This window comes from Poecile atricapillus, chromosome Z, assembly GCF_030490865.1.
Source record: "Poecile atricapillus isolate bPoeAtr1 chromosome Z, bPoeAtr1.hap1, whole genome shotgun sequence".
NCBI lineage: Eukaryota > Metazoa > Chordata > Aves > Passeriformes > Paridae > Poecile > Poecile atricapillus.
Genome location: NC_081289.1, coordinates 115,953,982 through 115,971,568, shown reverse-complemented (window position 1 = coordinate 115,971,568; position 17,587 = coordinate 115,953,982).

Here is a 17,587-nt window from a genome sequence, read left to right as displayed (position 1 = left end):
TTGTCTTCACACATGAAAGCTGCAAAAATGTTAACCTTGACCTTCAGCATGTATTAAAATCAGGGACTATCAGTTGATAATCAGATAAGTGCTCTCTGTGGAAGAATAGAAGACCTCGACCAGTGAGGGTACTAAAAGCTTGTGAAAATCTGATCCTGATGTTATCCAGATGCAAAGTGTTAACCTTTCATAGGGATGAAATCTGAAACCCTGGAGCAAAGGTCAAGATAAACAGGTTCCATTTCTGGCCCAATAGCAGACTCCTAATGTCAAATGCTCACTTTGCTGTGACCTTGTTCCCAAACGTAGAATGAATACAGGAATATTTATATTGCTTGCCTTTTACTCTATCATTGGGATAGAGCCTAGAAAGAGATTGAGTATTCTGGTGTCAGGGTATTTTAAACTACTATAACATGAACAGCAATAGCCTTGAGCTCTATATCCTTCATTTTTCTGGGTTATATTTTTTGTCACTCATATTGTGTTAATTGATAATTATACACAAATTATGTTTTTAATCAAAAGTAGTCTTTTGCTTTAGCTCTTGTACTTTGCTCACAAGAAGCACTTGTGAAATATATAACTTAACGCACTCATTGTTCATCTGACTTTTTTGTGTGTTCTAGAGTATATAAATATCTTAAACAATTTAGTCATCACATTCTCTTCATTCTGATTCTTTTTCACTACATGCCCGTTAATATTTGGGAACAATTTGAATGGCACATGCTGAATATATATACAGATACAAAAATGAATCTGGCATGCTTTCAGCTGTGGTCTGCTGTGAGGCATCATGTCCCCTTTCAAACCTAAATTTCTGATATTTTCACTTACTCTTCATACTTTGCCTCAAGAAGGTTATCTTGACACCCAAATAAAAAGAGGTCCATATAGATATGGACCATAAAGAGCTCCATAAAGAGCTATCTCAGCATCTCACAGGCTTCCTTACAATTGGTCTCCATCTCCAGACCACAAAGATCAGGTCTAACTTCATTACATTAATTCCTGTCTCATACTCTGTTACCCAAAGCCTGCCAGATGTGATCTCAGAGTATGAACAGAAGTGCAAAATCACTTTCCCATATCTGCTGGCTTCACCCTTGCTAAAGCAGTCCAGGGTATGAGACTGCTTTTCTGGGTCTACTGCTGCCTTGGGGACAGCCTAGTGGCTCCAGAGGTCCCAGAGCCATGACTGCACAGCAGCACCCCAACTGGTCAGCATCAGCTTATAATCTTGCTTCCAAGATGCAGCACTTCACATCCATTTTGATGAGCATCCTGTCAGATCATTTGTCCCTCCAGAAGCCCTAACTTCTACTATATTGATCTCTTCATGAACATTTTGGGTCTTCTGCAAGCATAATGAGAGTGAAATCTGCACCATTATTCAGGCTATTAATGGAGAACATTAAACATTATTAGCCTTGGTATTTTTCCTAGACAGAAAGTACAGCTTTCTGATCACTGGCTTGGCTTTGCATTTATGGATCACAACAGTAAAACCAGCAGTCCTGGCCACTGTCACACTGTTGGTTGCTTATCTGTTTCATATATCACCTACCTGGTAACAAATGTACTATGAAAGCTGCATCAAAGGACTTTGTGAAGTCAGGGTCATCAAATGCAGGCATCTTTGTCTTCTCATCAAGACCATCACATTGGATAGGTATGATTTGCACAGACCTGGATTTTCCCAAACTTGTTAAATAATAAATCTATGGTCTAGACCCACCTCTGTTCTACAGTTCATATAGCAGCTGTTAAAATATAAGATGCTACTTATCTGTCATATGTGATTATTGTGATATTTCTAAATTAACAATTCAAATTTAAAATAAGAAATAAGTGAAACATAGCTGCTATAAATAACTATGACCTTAAAGGGATCTATATACCATTCAAATTCCTCATCAGAGTGTTGAGGTTTGCTTCTATTCATTACTTTGTTATTAACTCTGAAGTTTCCATAAATTATTGTCATACCTGAGAAATAGTTTGAGTTTGTGAGACATAGAATTTTAGGATCATGTAGTAAACAGAATGGATGAAATATTCAATAAAATTTAGTGTATTGATACAGACGTATTGGTGCTAATTTCACCTTGCATGTGATTGAAGAAATAGGTAACATCCAATATACTTCAACATTGCTTCTGCTTATTATGTGTGTCTAAGAAGTAAAACATTTTTTGCTGCTTGAGAACGGGATACTTTTGATTTCTTTGTTTTACCTTATGCTATTGAAATATTGTGCAAATAACTTTTAAAAATATTCTTATTGTTTATACCATTAATATATACTTCATTACATATATACTGGTATAATACTGATTTTTGCCACAAAACAGAATAAAAATATTTGGTTTTAATATTTGACTTCTAACATATTTAAAAAAAAAAAAAATCTGTTCCATTCACAAGAACTGAAAAATGTTAACAAAAATGAATAAATTGGCAACTAGAAAAACTATGTATATTTCATATATGTATAGATATATGTATATCTATTAGTCTCCAGGATACCTAGGCAAAGGTCACAAGATAATTATATTCTAGCTTGAGATTGTTCTTCTCTGTATGTATGTATCCTACTCAAGAGTGGCTTTTGGCAGAGATATGTCTAAATCATATGGGATGTTGCTTCTTAGTTGCTTCATGTTGTCATTAATTAGATAATGACAAAGAACTCTCCTTCTCAAAGTATGTGTTTTTTAGTGTAAGGTGTTGCTAGGATTCATCTTTTTCAGTAGCTACTAACAAATACTAACACACTTTATTCAATACATTCCAAAACCTGAGAAGACTCCTATTTCTTTTATTCTATGTAGCAAATACTGTTTATGTGTGATAACCTACCTTGGTTTGGCTAGCAGTGGACTAAGAATACAAACATACATTCAAGTTTGTCAGTATTTATGGTAATCAGTAAAGCAACAGATGATCCAAGACAAATTCTGCACTGAAAAGAATTTAGCTTCTCTGTTAGACTATGTCTACGCAAATAGCTCTAAATACATAAATTTTGAGCAGTTTTCAACCTTTCAAGTATTTTAATAATGTGTGCTAATTGTTTTGCAGTGACACCAACAAGTTTTCAGACATTCTGCTATTTTACAGTAGCATATCTTTTCTTTCTCTCTCATAAATGAACATATTGATACTCTGCCTTTAACACCTGTTTCTTTCTTCTTTCCTTTCTTTTTTTCACCCTTTTCTTCTTTTCCCAGTCTAGTCTCATCCAGGTTTCTTAACAGTTGTTCAAAGAGGAAAATAGATTTTCACTGAGAAATTATATTGTGAGTAAAAAGCAGATCTGACAAATTGAAAACCTTCCTGGCTTTATCTTCTCCACAATTTCCTACTTGCTATAAGAAAAGTGTGAATTTTCAACATCTATCAGGAAAGAAAACAAAACTCTAAGTAGAACTGAGGTACTGGTGCCCATGAATATTAAAAATCTTAGACTAGAAGGATGAGGGGTGCACTTTAATGTGTGTGCATAATTCCTGTGTGCGTGACTCTAGCACTGCTCTCACTTTAGCTCTTACCATGTGAAAGATAACATGTGGGCCTCCCTCAGAGATAATTTTTGGACCACCAAGGCTTCTTATTCTGTCCTTCATCCACAATTGTCTCCCATGTGAAATGCCGTAGGAAGTAAGGTTAATCTAATTAGCACCCAAATAATCTTACTTAGGTTTTTTTTTTTCACCAGTTTGTCTTCTACGTCAATAGACTACTTTTTATCTACATTTTCTTTATCATTGAATATTTCCCCATGTTCATGTCTATATTTTATAATAATTTATCATTACTTTCAGATAGTGCTTTTAATTGTCTAGAAAGGAAGAGGAATCAGAATGAGAACACATCAAATTTGCAAAATAACTTTATGAACAGATGAAGTCGAATATTGATTTAAAGATGTATTTAAGAATTTAACAAGGGAAATCAAAGTCCTCTGCTGTGCCATGGTAAGTGTATTTTTAATTTGTGTTTGTTGCTAGAAATCAGCAGGTTTTGTAAATTTAGTCTACAATTAATCTCCAAATGTGTAAGACATCACTTACTTGGAGTTGAGGCTGATCAGTTCTGCCACAGCTGGTGCCAACATTCTGTCAGTCAAATTCTTAACTGGGTTGTAAAGGGTGAGGAAAACAGTTGCTTTTTACTCCCACCTGAAATGAAATACAGTGTCAGTTGCTATTTTTCTTCCCTCTCTTCCAAGTGCAGTAAGACATTTATTACATTATTTTAGCCTGTCTTATTAGGGGGTCATCAAAACAGTTACACAAAGGATGGAAGCAAAACTATTTCACTCTTTGAATTTCTCCTTTATTGTGTGATACACTATACATATAAATAAGTTCTCTAAAAAATAATTTATTTAGTGTATATTTATTCATATATATATATTTATTCACATAATATATGTATTTCTAAATTTTGATGCTGAAGAAATTAGTCAGATAATTTAGCAGTAGCAAATAGAGGTGTTTTAGAGCAAAGTAGTTTAATGTAGGAGCCTAAATAAAAAGTTTCATTTTTATTTTTTTCTTGAAGTACCATTTCTTCTTTACAGGTTTCTTCACCTTATTATGGACTATAGTCTTCAAACTTATGACAAAATTATTCATAAAACAAAAGGTTAAAGAAATGTCTGTCAATTTTAAATTGCTATCACCTTTGAAAGGAAGTAAAATAAGTCCTAAGTGACTTAAAGAGCAACTAATATGATATGATATATGATATTATATATTATTTAATATATTATATGAAATTATATATAATATAAAATTATATAATATGATATAATATTATATCATATGATATAATATAATATGATATAATATTATATAATGTGATAGAATAGAATAGAATAGAATAGAATAGAATAGAATAGAATAGAATAGAATAGAATAGAATAGAATAGAATAGAATAATATAAACATCAATCTACAAGAAGATGGGGAAAAGAAGGATCTGAAAATCATAGCCCCATCAGTTTAACTTAAGTTCCTGGGAATAAAAAATTATAGTATCAGTCTTTATGAAAGCTATTTGCAGGCAGAAGAAGGACAAGGAGTAGCAGTGTGGCAACAGAGAGATCTCTGAAGGGACACAGTTATGCATGAAGATATGCAGAAAACACTGGGGAAAACTGACCTTCATTACGCCTAGAACATGTAAATAATTTTGTTGTCTTGTTACCCTATGATATGTCTGTCCTTCCAATCAAAAGAAAACCAAACATATTACAGCTCTCAGCTATATTACAATACGATGAATAGATTTCTACAACAGGCATAATTTTTCAGAAACTCACTGACTTAAAACAACTTTATGGTGAGCCTGCATGCGATGGTAGCAATATAGACAGAACAGCAATGTTCAGAAAATCACAAGTGGTGTATAAAATTTCAGATCTTTATCCATCAACATTGCTTGCTGTAAAGGATATACAGCTTATGAATAAATGATTGGTTATAAAAAGACTCTACAAGAAAATGGATTTATAGTATATAGTTAGTTATTCAATGCTGTATATAAATATTGGTTGGAGAGGTGCTGCACATCTGACAAATTTATGGCCTTTCATTTGGAGTGTAAACATTTAGAAGAATTTGACTTTGTCACATACTGGCATCATATTATGAATTGTTATTTTATTGAAGGCAAATTGCACACCTTTATTTCATCAGAAAAATAACTATGCTCTAAAATGAAAAAAAAAAAAAAAAAAAATCAGTAATACTTTCCCTGTCCTCTGATTGTTTAAATAATTGATTAGTTGAAAACAATTGAAATAATCCTATGCAATTATTATGCAATTTCCTAACAGCTGAGATCTCCTTTTACTATGTTCTAATTCTAATATAAAGAAACAAATTCCTAATTTTAGGCATATGTAGAATTCCAAGAAATAAAAAGTCTGCATTATTCCAGGAACACTTTTCACCTCCAGACTTACACATTTACTAAACTCATTCTCTCAGAAGCCCTTTTGTAGTTGCTCCTTCAGAACAAGCTTTAGTGGAAGTTGTTTATACATAAATCCTCTGCTCAGAATAATTTAATTTAAAATTCTTACAGAATTGATCAGATCTTACAGAACTGAACTAGGGCTTTTTTTTCCAACTCCTGTAATATTTTTGAATTTCAAAATTAATTTATTCACAGGAATTCCAAAAGTGTTTGGAGACTTTGTCAGAAACCCAACAGGTTTTCCAAAAGAAAAGCACAGGGAAATATGACCACATCTTCTTGATACTTTTAGGCTGCAAGGAAAAGTGAGTAGAATGTGCAACTGAGAATTAAGTCTCTCCAAAGTGCTTCAGTGATAAATCTGCTTTGCTGTATATGTCATCACAATGCATGCACCTTGAAACCAATTAATAATGTCTTAACAGAAATTATTCAAATGGTGAATTTCCAAACAACTCTAGTCTGGAATTCTCCAAGGCAGAGGAGTGCAGGAGACCTATGATAATTAACTAATCACTGAATCATCACCAGAGGTTAGGAGCTAAAAATATCTTCTGTTTTGTTACTCCTAACTTGAAATTGGGAAACAAACTTGTGCAGCAGCATCCCGAGATTTTTCTCCCCCTCTTCAGCTGCTGTAGGGAAGCAAACTGGGTACACATTTTCAGTTCTAGTGAAGAGCTAATTTCCCTCAGAATATCTTTTCCTTGTTAAATTTTAAATTAGAATTGGTTTCTTTCAATATACTTCATCTTTTCCTATGTTTTTTCTTGGCTTCTCTTTTTCCCAGAACTCAGTTTCCCCTTCCCTTAGTTCCACTTCTACACATTCCAGTGTCAGCAAACCTATGAACATTTTCAACATCTTGCCAATCAGAGCAGCAGTTGGTTTTTCTCTTTTTTAATAGGGATGCAGTTGGCACAAAGTTATTTTTGCCTGTATTTTGCACTTGTTATCAGTTGGGAACAGAAGGAAACATCACTTTGGCTCCTGAATGAAAGCAACAGATAAGCATGACGCTTTGGGCTGTCTGCTACTTCTCGTAGCCACTAGCAAAGCACTGTGCATTATTGCCTCTCTCTTCTGTGATGCTGAAATTCCCTGCTAACATGCCTGAATCATTTACATTTTCTCAGAAAACGGACTGAGAAAGCCAGACGCCAATAAATAGCTGACAGTGTTAGAAAAAAGCTTCAGCACTGACATTTACATATGTGCTTCTGGCCACAATGAATTCTAATGTACTCAATTCAGACCTATGACACTGTTCCACAAAGACAAAAGCTAGACATTAAAGGAAAGATTATGAGGAGAAGTAATATCTCTTATTAGTTCAGTTGATAGAAAAAATGACAAGATTTTGGCACAAAAGCCCTTGTTCAAAGGAATACAGGGTAGAAGATTTCAGACATACTAGATGGATGCCACATAGGACTTGGGTATTATACCTTGTTTAAAAATTTCTTTTTAAAATCAGGAGATATAACATGAGGTCGTGCCTCAGACATCACAGAAACAATACACCAGTGAACATTCCCAATGTTTATGTGATACTCATGAATTCTGAAAAAGGGAAAATAGTACACAAGTTATCCTTAGCAGTGTAAATTAGATTAAACTGTAAATTATAAAAATGACATTATATTCTTTTAGCTTCCATAAATAATACAGCATTCAGTAAGCCTTTGCACATTTCTTTGGACAGAAAGGTTGGACACATGAGATGATATTTCCCATTAAAAAAATTAAATCCTTTTTCTATGTTCCTTCATTCACACAGATGGGATATGACCCTACATTATACAGTCTGTGTTTCAACAACTCATCCACATTTACAGTTACATAAACCTTTCTAACTCTGAAATTTTGTTAATTCTACATATTTTATTTGCCTTTGTGATTTGCAGATAATTTGTGTGGAGATAATTCATGTTTCAATTATCTTTTATTATATATATGGAAACATTTTTAAATTAATAGAAAAAATAACATCAAAATAATAAAGTAAATGTATGTAAATATATCTTACATAAATTTCCATCCTTGAAAGTGGTATGATTTAAGAGTAATTTTTGCTTTCCCAGCTATAGAATATTTATGCATTTGAGAGCTTAATTTCTCTCTTTAGTTAAAGATGTCAAAACATTTTCCATTGAATAAGTTCCTACGAACATAGTCATACAATTTAGAAACAAAATATACAAGCAAAAACAAGAGAGAACAAAAATAAAAATGTGTTGAAACCATTTTAGTTGACTTCAAGGTTTGTGAGATTATGTTTATACATTTTTATCCAGAATGTAACTACACTAAAAGCATGGCACAGAAAAAGTACAGAAGTTAGAAGAATATTAAAATACACTTAGTTTCTGCTTGAGCACTTGAGCACCACAGTTCTATTTCTAAATGTACAACATAACTTTTTAACTGACAACAGTAACACACACACACACACATGCACAAAAAGAAAAGAAGCCTAGACCTATTGTCTTTACATGTCACAAGAATTTCAGAATTTTTATTCATAACATCAGTTTATGATATTTGCATTACAAAACACTGCAATCCATGACAGATTTTCCTGGTTCCTCTTTATATTAGTAACCACTGTATCTTTATAAAAACTCTATCTATCAGCAAAAATTCGTATACCTTCATACCTTGAAGAAACCTTCATAACTTGTGGAAAGAATCATAAGGAACCTGTTTTACCCTATCATGCTTTTAAGAGAGAATGAGCTTATTAGTCTCCTGCTGCCCTCAAAGTTGTACGTTTTGCATCATACTACCTATTTTACTGGCCTGTCACAACGAATTTTCCAGGCTTTCTTGACCCAGCAAGAAGATTTTCATCAGCTGCAGTATCTTTTAGGTAAGATTGCAAGTCCTTACAGTAAGACTGCAAGACCTTATACTACAAGATACATGCTTGAGATAAAAAGAAGTGTCACAAAAATACAGGGCAAATGCAGAAACAGCAAATCTCTAACATATCTTCACAGACTGCAAAGTGTTAATAAAATGATCAGTCTTTGATTCTGACTTACAGTGACTTAAAGAACTTAAAGTGACTGAGATTCTCCAATTCTGATTTAAAAGTGCCAGAAAAGTGATGGCTGTCCTATGTAAAAATAAAAGCAAAGACATCTTCTAAAGCATTGTGGAATTATAAGAGCTGATTTCTGAGTACAGACTCTAACATCTCTGCCTCTCCCAAAATTGTAGTAGTTTACTAACTACTTGAAATCATAATCAACTATGGGTTTATAGAGAGAGATTTTGATGATGTTTTAAAATATTTTGTCATGATAGTGCAAGAGTCCTAATTATAAACATTTCCTGCCTGTTGTGGTAAGAAACTGGGGAGGAGAGCCGGGGTGGTTTCTGTGAGAGTAGGGACTTTCACAACATGAAACTGAGAAAGTTCATGACATCTCCAAAATGGATTCACTGGAGGATGTATTTTAATGCATGGACAAAGATAATTCTGCTTCTCTGATAACATATCTTGGAAAGGGCAAAATGTACCATGTAGCAGCTGTGAGAGACAGGAATGAGAAAAAATGCAAGAGAAACAGCTTACAGACACTAAGATCATGGAAGGAGGAAGGAAGATGTGTTCCTTGGCACTGGAGTAGGGGTTCCTCTGCAGCCTGTGAAGACCATGGAGAATCAGATTGTCCTGAGACCATACTGGAGAAGATATCAACACTATAGGCCGTAGCGTTGCCACACTACAGAAAAATATGTTCTAATGGAAGCTGTGGACTGTGGAGAGTCCACGCAGGAGAATGTGAAGAGGACCCCAAGTGGCAGCATATTTTCTCACCCACAGCCCATGGAGCTGTCTCTGAAGGACTGTACCCCATGGAAATGACCCATGCTGACGCAGTGTTGTAAATGTAGGATTTCAGGTAAAGTGAGCTACTTAGATTTCCTTGAGGTTCATTGTGTTCTTATTTAACTAGAACTATAAAGTAATTATTTTATTCAACTTCACAGTTACAGTGTTTGCTAAAACAGTACAGATTTTACACATTGTTTATTTTTATCTTAAATGTATAATCACTAATCTGAACTTTGTTGGTTTATTTTATCTAATTTTAAGCAGACCATTTTCTAGTGTGGTATAGTTCTGTCCCCATAAAGAGTATAGAGACATTAACAGATGACAAGAATTTTCAATCTTATTTTCTCCTCCTAAAAGAGAGGAGTGAGCAAGTGGCTGGGTGGAGATATGGCAGCAATCCAAGGTCAACCACAACAACTGTCAGCCTTTTGATGTGAGAGCTGCCAGAATTGGTAACTCCCCTTTGTTAGAGTACACAGGGGTAATGATTGTATTAATTTCTCCCTGAGTAGGTCATGACATCAAGGGAGGCCATATGTGTTCTTCTTCTCCAAGTTTTAAATATTGAAAGGATTTTATTATCTGAAATATACACAGATAATTCAAATAAAACTGAGCTAAGTTTTGCTCCTTCTTGTCAAGAAGTGATTTATTCTGATCATAAAATTTAGAAGCTGAAAAATAATTTTTGCATTATGTCATTTCAAGACTTCCATCTACTCATTTTGCTGTAAAGAAAATTAAAAAGTTGACAGAAATCTCCCAAGCTCCCTATCAGACTTATCACAGAAAATATGCTAGTCGAATAAAAATCTGGTTATCATCATGACCTTGATTATGTCAGCAGCTAAAAATATTTTTTATGTGTCTTTTTGTCTATTTTTTCTTCCAGTCTATAGCTGAAGTTATAGCCTCTAATTCTTTAGAGGAAGAGCTGAAATAATATATCTAACCAATTACTCATCAAGACAATGTACTCCTTTACTTTGCTGATGACTGGCTAAAGCTTTGAAGCATGAAATTTGATTTTGTTACTGGTTTAATGTATAGATGCAAGTACAAAGAACATTAAAATGTCAATGCATTAAATTTTGTTTTCCCCAGTTGTCTTGAAAGATAATGATGATGAGCAGGATGAGGAGGAGGAGGAAAATGAGGAATCAGAGATTTGAATATATCACAGTCCAAATGAACCAAAGCAGTCTTATATTTATGAAAACCATGCACAGAGGTTATAAAATTTTCTGGAGTGAAGTATACCTTTGAAATAGTTGTGTTATAAAAGGATTGAAAGTTGCATTGCTCTAATAATATTTAAATATCTCAACTAGAACATTTATTTCTAATTCTAATACAAGTACAAAATTTGGGTCCCAATAACTGGTTTTATGTCATCATTTTGCCTTCAAAGCTAAACAGCTGTCCTCTCCTTTCAATTAAAATAGTGTGCATATACATATATATTCATGTAGAATTCATCCCTCAATCATCTCTCTGATTAAGCTAGACAACTTAATCTTCAGAGGTCTTGAATTTTAAGGGTTGCTTGATTCTATTTTCAGAATGAAAGCTCTGTCTTCCATCCCTGGCAAACAGATCAATCCTTAAAACTCATGGCTGAGTGAATAATCATCATTCATGTATGCTGCAGTTTGGTATTTCTTAAATAAATTGTCCTATTTTTTAACATATAGACACGGAGGAATTAATGCATATGGCAGGGAAATGACAGAAAATCTGGAAACTTCTAGCTAGTAAAATAAAATGCAATTTTACTTCCTTTTGAGACTACAGAACCTTATCATTACAACCATAAAGGTGACCAAACTGCTTATAAATACTTTTCAGGGTAAGAAGGAGCAAACCCAGAAATTTCTTTACCAATGTTAAACTGTAACCCTAGAGGCAGATTCAGAGTTTATAAGCAATGAAGTCTATGGAAAATACAACAGATAAGGTATCTGCAGAGGCCACAGATACTTCCAGTTGAGAGGAAGAAGAAAAAAAAGAGAAACTTCATATACAGTTTCAGCATGCTGCCAAATTCCTCTTAGATCACACTTATTTTCTAATGTGATTTTTAAGATCATGTTAATTAAATTTAAAAACAAAAAGATAAACAAAAATACCCTAAATAACCCATAACAAAAAAAAAAAAAAAAAAAACCACCACAATATGTAAGTTAATTCCAAAGGTGAAAAAGAAGAAAAAGGAGGAACAGATTGAACAAACTGTCTTCTGATCTGCTGGTATGCAGTATCATGACATGAGGCAAAGATAGCTGGTGATGAATCTCAGACAAAACTTACTGTAAATGCTTTTCTATCAGAAAGCCATAGAATCATGACTAATTTGGGCACGAAGGGAACCTGGGAGTGATTTTTCTAGTCCAGTTCTCCACTTAAAGCAGAGACAACTGCGATTGGATTGCATGTTGTCAGGTTTGGAATGGAGGCAATGAAAACAAAGAACTCCAGGGAAACTATTTCACATCTGATTACCAGAAAAGTCATGTATTTAGTAGAGTTTCGTTGATTCTTCTAGAAGCTTCTAGAAGCTGTTACCCTGCAAACACAGCTTAGTAAGGGAGAGAGAGATACTAGTAAACTTCAAATTGCTATTAAATTTTGAAAGATTAATTTTTTTCTGTTTAGAGATAAAAGTTACACCTTCGATTTAAAAATTGAATGATACACTACCTCTCTAAATTTCCTATGCAGTGCTGACTGCTTGTAAAGAAGATCACGTTTTCTATTTTTTTCCGCTACCAAATGCAACACATGCTCTTTCTCTTCTATGTCTACACGTTTGAGAAACAAAGGATATATGTGGTTTGTGTTATATGAATATGTTCTTCTGAGGCATATGTAAAATCCAAGCAGGAAGGAATTTAAAGTGAGGAGTAATAACATAGATGCATAAATATAAAATTTTATGTATTACTATAGCAACACTATTAATTAAAGGCTTTGTTTAAGAAGACTGACAGACATTGACTGCAAATAATGTGGTAATTGTAAGGCAAGTAAGATGACTAAAAAGTTAATCTCAGTAAATATCCCTGATGAGTCCTTGTGACATCTTTTTTACTTAACGACGATTCTGTTTAGTCCTAAAAAGTAGTCAGCTGATACCCATATCTAAATGTTCTGACAGTTGACATTATCCAAAATGTGACTGCATAACTTTCAGATAGATACTTCAGATAGCCAACTGTTTTGGTGGGGTTTTTTTATATATATATTTCATGATCTAAATGAAGACACAGCTCATCAAACTGGCAAATTTTCAGAAATTTGAGGGATGATGACGATGATATAAAGATCAGGTTTTGATCTGATGAAACTCACAGAGCTGCAGCTCCACAATGTTTGGCAATCATTTCTTGGCTTCTAGATATTTGTTAAAGCAAGAAAAAATCAGCCTGAGTCAAGGCAAACCCAGCAGATCCTAAAACACTGCACTGTTGCACTGATCTCTAAAACTTTCTATCAATGTCAATAATAATACTTTCAGGTTTTGGGATTTGAAGAAAAAATCTTTTAGGCTCCACAAGTTATAAATTCTTAATTATTCCTTTTTTATTTATTTGGCTTCAAACAAACAGCATGTTTGGGTTTTCTGGGATTTCCTGTGGAAAATTCCTGTGGATTTCCTATGAAACCATTAAAGTTTCAAGTAAAATTCAACTCCCGTGCTTCTGAAAATATAGGTCAAGATAATCCTAACAAGTAACCTTAGTGAATGTCAGGGAAGAGCTTTGTTGTGCAAGGATAAAATCAATAAGAACTTTCCTGTTCTCTAGAATATATCGTTCATCATCTACTCACTATTTATCCAAACCAATTCAATACAATCTGCCTACCACTTTCTTTAATTTATAATGCATGTGTCTAAAATGTACTAGTACAAACTGGCCAAATGTATCAGGTGTGCTCTTACTTCCCTTTTGCTTGATAAATATTGTGAAAGGCTTGTTCAGTATAAAAGAAAAGCATTATCAAGAAAGGATGTAATTACTAATACATTCTGATTTTATTTCAGAAATCCTTCACCCTGCATCTGTAATCCCTGGATAAAGAATGATTATGCTATTTAAACAATTTTAGAGTGGCATAAATCCATGTTCAAAAATCACATAGATGGATCTCATTTTTAAGCTTCACACATCACTGATTATTTTTGTCATAGCTCCAGAAAAAAATACAGGAATACAAATAAAACATCTGCAATTTAAAAATTTAAGGCCACCTATCTTACCTTTCTTTCTGAAAAAATCTACTTTAACACAAGTTATGATTTGAAATTTTCTAATTTCTTCAATAAACAGACATAAAGGTCTCTGGCTTATTTCTAGCATTCTTTGGTATTAGATATCCTAATTTCTCTGTTTTTGTGAATGAATCTAAGAATCTAAATTAGGTATTGGAAACACATACAAAGACCGTCAAAAGCTACAGTAGTTTATATCACGAATCAGAATAGCTGCTGTCTGCTTCCAAGAAGTAGGGAATGGTGAATTTGTCACCCACAAAGAAACTGCATTGAAGATGTGATCTGGAGTAACACACATTCAAATAAATTTTATGTAGTCTATCGTCAGGGAACTGACAACTAGAGTTGTTTTGCAAGCAGTCCTTTATAATTTGCCTTGAAATTATGCTGGAAAGGACAAGAAAAGAAAATTTCCTCATAAACCAAAAAAGTTCTCTCAGAATATTATATGAAGACCAGATTTACTTAAGTGGCACTTTCTTCCTTGTCAGTGATAAAATATTGATGAAGTTTTTTCAGTCATCCCATCATCATGGGCCTGTGTTTGACCCTGGCTACCATCATCAGGCCAATCCTGACACCTACCTGCAGTCTGGTATGACAGCTAGGGCTCAGTCTGCCCTTATCGCCACACAGCTGGGTGATGTCCTGCTCTGGTGTTACCTTAGGGAATCCCCACCACTCCTGGCCTCAAGAGATTCCCTATCCCACATAATACCCTAAAATATATCATGGAAAGTTATAGGAACATATAAGAACACAAGACAGATTACAGTTAACACATTTAACACCTTTATTAATTATGTGGATGATAGAGAAAAGGATGAAGACAGGTCACATCAAAGTATGTAAATCTGAAGGGAGAGTGCTAAGAAGATGGAATCAGACTCTTTTCAGAGGTGTCTAGTGACAAGATCAGAAAAAATGAGCAGAAACTGAAACATAGGAGGGTCTTTCTGAACACAAAAACATTATTTTCCTCTTCTGGGAACCAGCCGCTGTAAAAGATAGCCCAGAAAGATTGTGGAATCTTTGTCCTTGTAGATCAATAGCCATTCTGGACGTGTGTCTTGGAAACCTGGTCTAGATAATCCTGCATAGACAGAAGTTGTCGACTAGGTATAATCCAGAGGTTCATGCTGATTTCAACCTTTTCTTATGCCTGCTGGCTGAATTCTCACTATGCAGGAATAGCTTTTGACATCATAACTTCCATTCATTGTCTTTGTTTCTTCTGTCCTAAAGGAAGAGCTAGTTTTCAATCAATCTTATGGTTTTCCTAATATGGTAGGTGTAATAAACTGTTCTCAAAACCTTCTTTATGGCGTCATTTGGTAACAACTTGATCAAAAGTAAATGAAGCTATTTATATAGCAAGGGAAGAATTTGCTGTGATGCAGACTGAATAGTCAGTAGACTAGATGAATAGCCACAAACACCAGATCCTACTGTTCCTTCTTTAGGAACATGAAGCAAAAGGTCTTGAATTATTTTATTGGTTTGATTTAGAAGATGGGAGATTACTGCAAGATATGGAGTACAAATAATCTGGTTTGTTAGTGTGAGACTGACATTCTTAACATAGGTTTACTAAGACAAGAAATTATCTACAAAAACAAATGAAATATTTTTATTTTAATTTTTAATAATGGATGAGGAAACAAAAAGGAGATAAAACCTCTTGTCAGACATAATAAAATTTAGTCAACAGATAATATACTATTAGATTTTATAGGCTTGCAGGCACTCAGCTATTAAGACTCAGCACTAAATCTAGCTTTCTATCTAATGTAATTCTTTAGAAGTATTTTCAATGCACAATCTAATTATCAATGTTATCATGGCTATGCTATTACAGATTGCATACTATTTGCTTTCAAACATAGAGAAAAAATAATGTGAGAAGTCAAACATCTTCACTAAATGGAGAAACTATAACTGAAACAGTTTAAAGAGGTGCAATATTTCTCTTTCCTTACTTTGACAGTGGTATTTTAATTAATAAAAAAGCTGAATGTTTATTCACTGAATTCTGTAATTTCTCACCTATCATAATATATTCTTAGTAATACAAGTAGCAAATAATTAAAAAAAATTAATATAGAAGATTCGTGTAAATCAGTGTTAATTTTTAATATACTTGATGGTCATGCTTACATATTGCAAGTTCTTTCTGCTTACACAATCAAAAACCACAGAGTAAACACACTGTTACAACTAAATTCAGATATTCAGCAAAGAAGTGGGGACTTTGTTGTACCATATCAGATCTTAAAAAGCACACTTGCCCTAGGCATTTCCACAATCTATGAATTCCATATCTTACACAATGCAAAACTCAGCTTTCTGTGTTGAACGTTATCTTGAACTGTTTCACCTCTGAACACATTAAATTACAAGTAATAAAGAGTTCAAACCTGATTTTTTTCCTAAAGCAATTCAATACAATTCTGCTTGTTAAGTACAACTCAAATCTGCTTCACTACATAAAACTAAAAAAAAGATAAATATTCCTCAGTGTCTTAGTCTCAAAGCACTTTATGCTGAACAAATATAGGATTTGCTAAAATTTTTATCATAAATCAGATTGCCAAGCAATTTACTTCTCCTCACTCCTATAAAAATGTTATCAGATCCTACAACATGCCTACATAGTTAGCTGTACCATTGAAATGAAAGCAGAGTCAGACAGGATTTTTTAAATCTAATCGTGTTAGTTACATTTTCAGAACCTCTGCCACACCTTTCAGAGTCCTGGCATCCAAAATGGTTATTCTAAAGGAGGGTGGAGGGAGCTGTGGAGGGAACAAAACTGAATCAAACCAGATCAAGACAAGCCAAACCTAAACCACTACTCTTCAGCCTACAGATTCTTCTGTACTTTTATCTGTTATTCCAGTTTCATTCACCTCAGTAATGAGGCTATCTATACACAGATCTTTTTTAGCTTTTCTTACTGTTTTTTAATCATCTGTCTTTTAACAATGGCTTTACTTTTGCATTTCTGTCTTGACAAAATACACCTATTTTTGATTTCTGTCAATTTAATATTTTTATATTTGATATTTTATTTGTTCATCAGGCAAGAAATTGTCTACATATGTCAGCCAGGTCATACAGGAAAACTGCCAGGATCCCCTTTTTTCCAGTTGTCATAAGAAAATGGAGCAAAGATCATAATCAATATCCTTTACAAGTTTATTATTGTTCTTGTTGTCATTATTATCATTAATACTACTAATATTATTTCCAATACAAAGTTTTTTTAAGAAACCAGTACACGTGCATAAACATTTTTCCTTTGAGATTTCATGACACCTAGTTCAAGTTCAGCATGTATGATTTTTATGAGGGTTGGTGTAAAGCTCTCCACTGACCTTGCAGTTCAGGGTCTCAGGACCCTGATGTGCCTACCCAAATCTGCACTTGTTTTAATTTGCCTTGACAAGTGTCTGATGCCCAAGAGC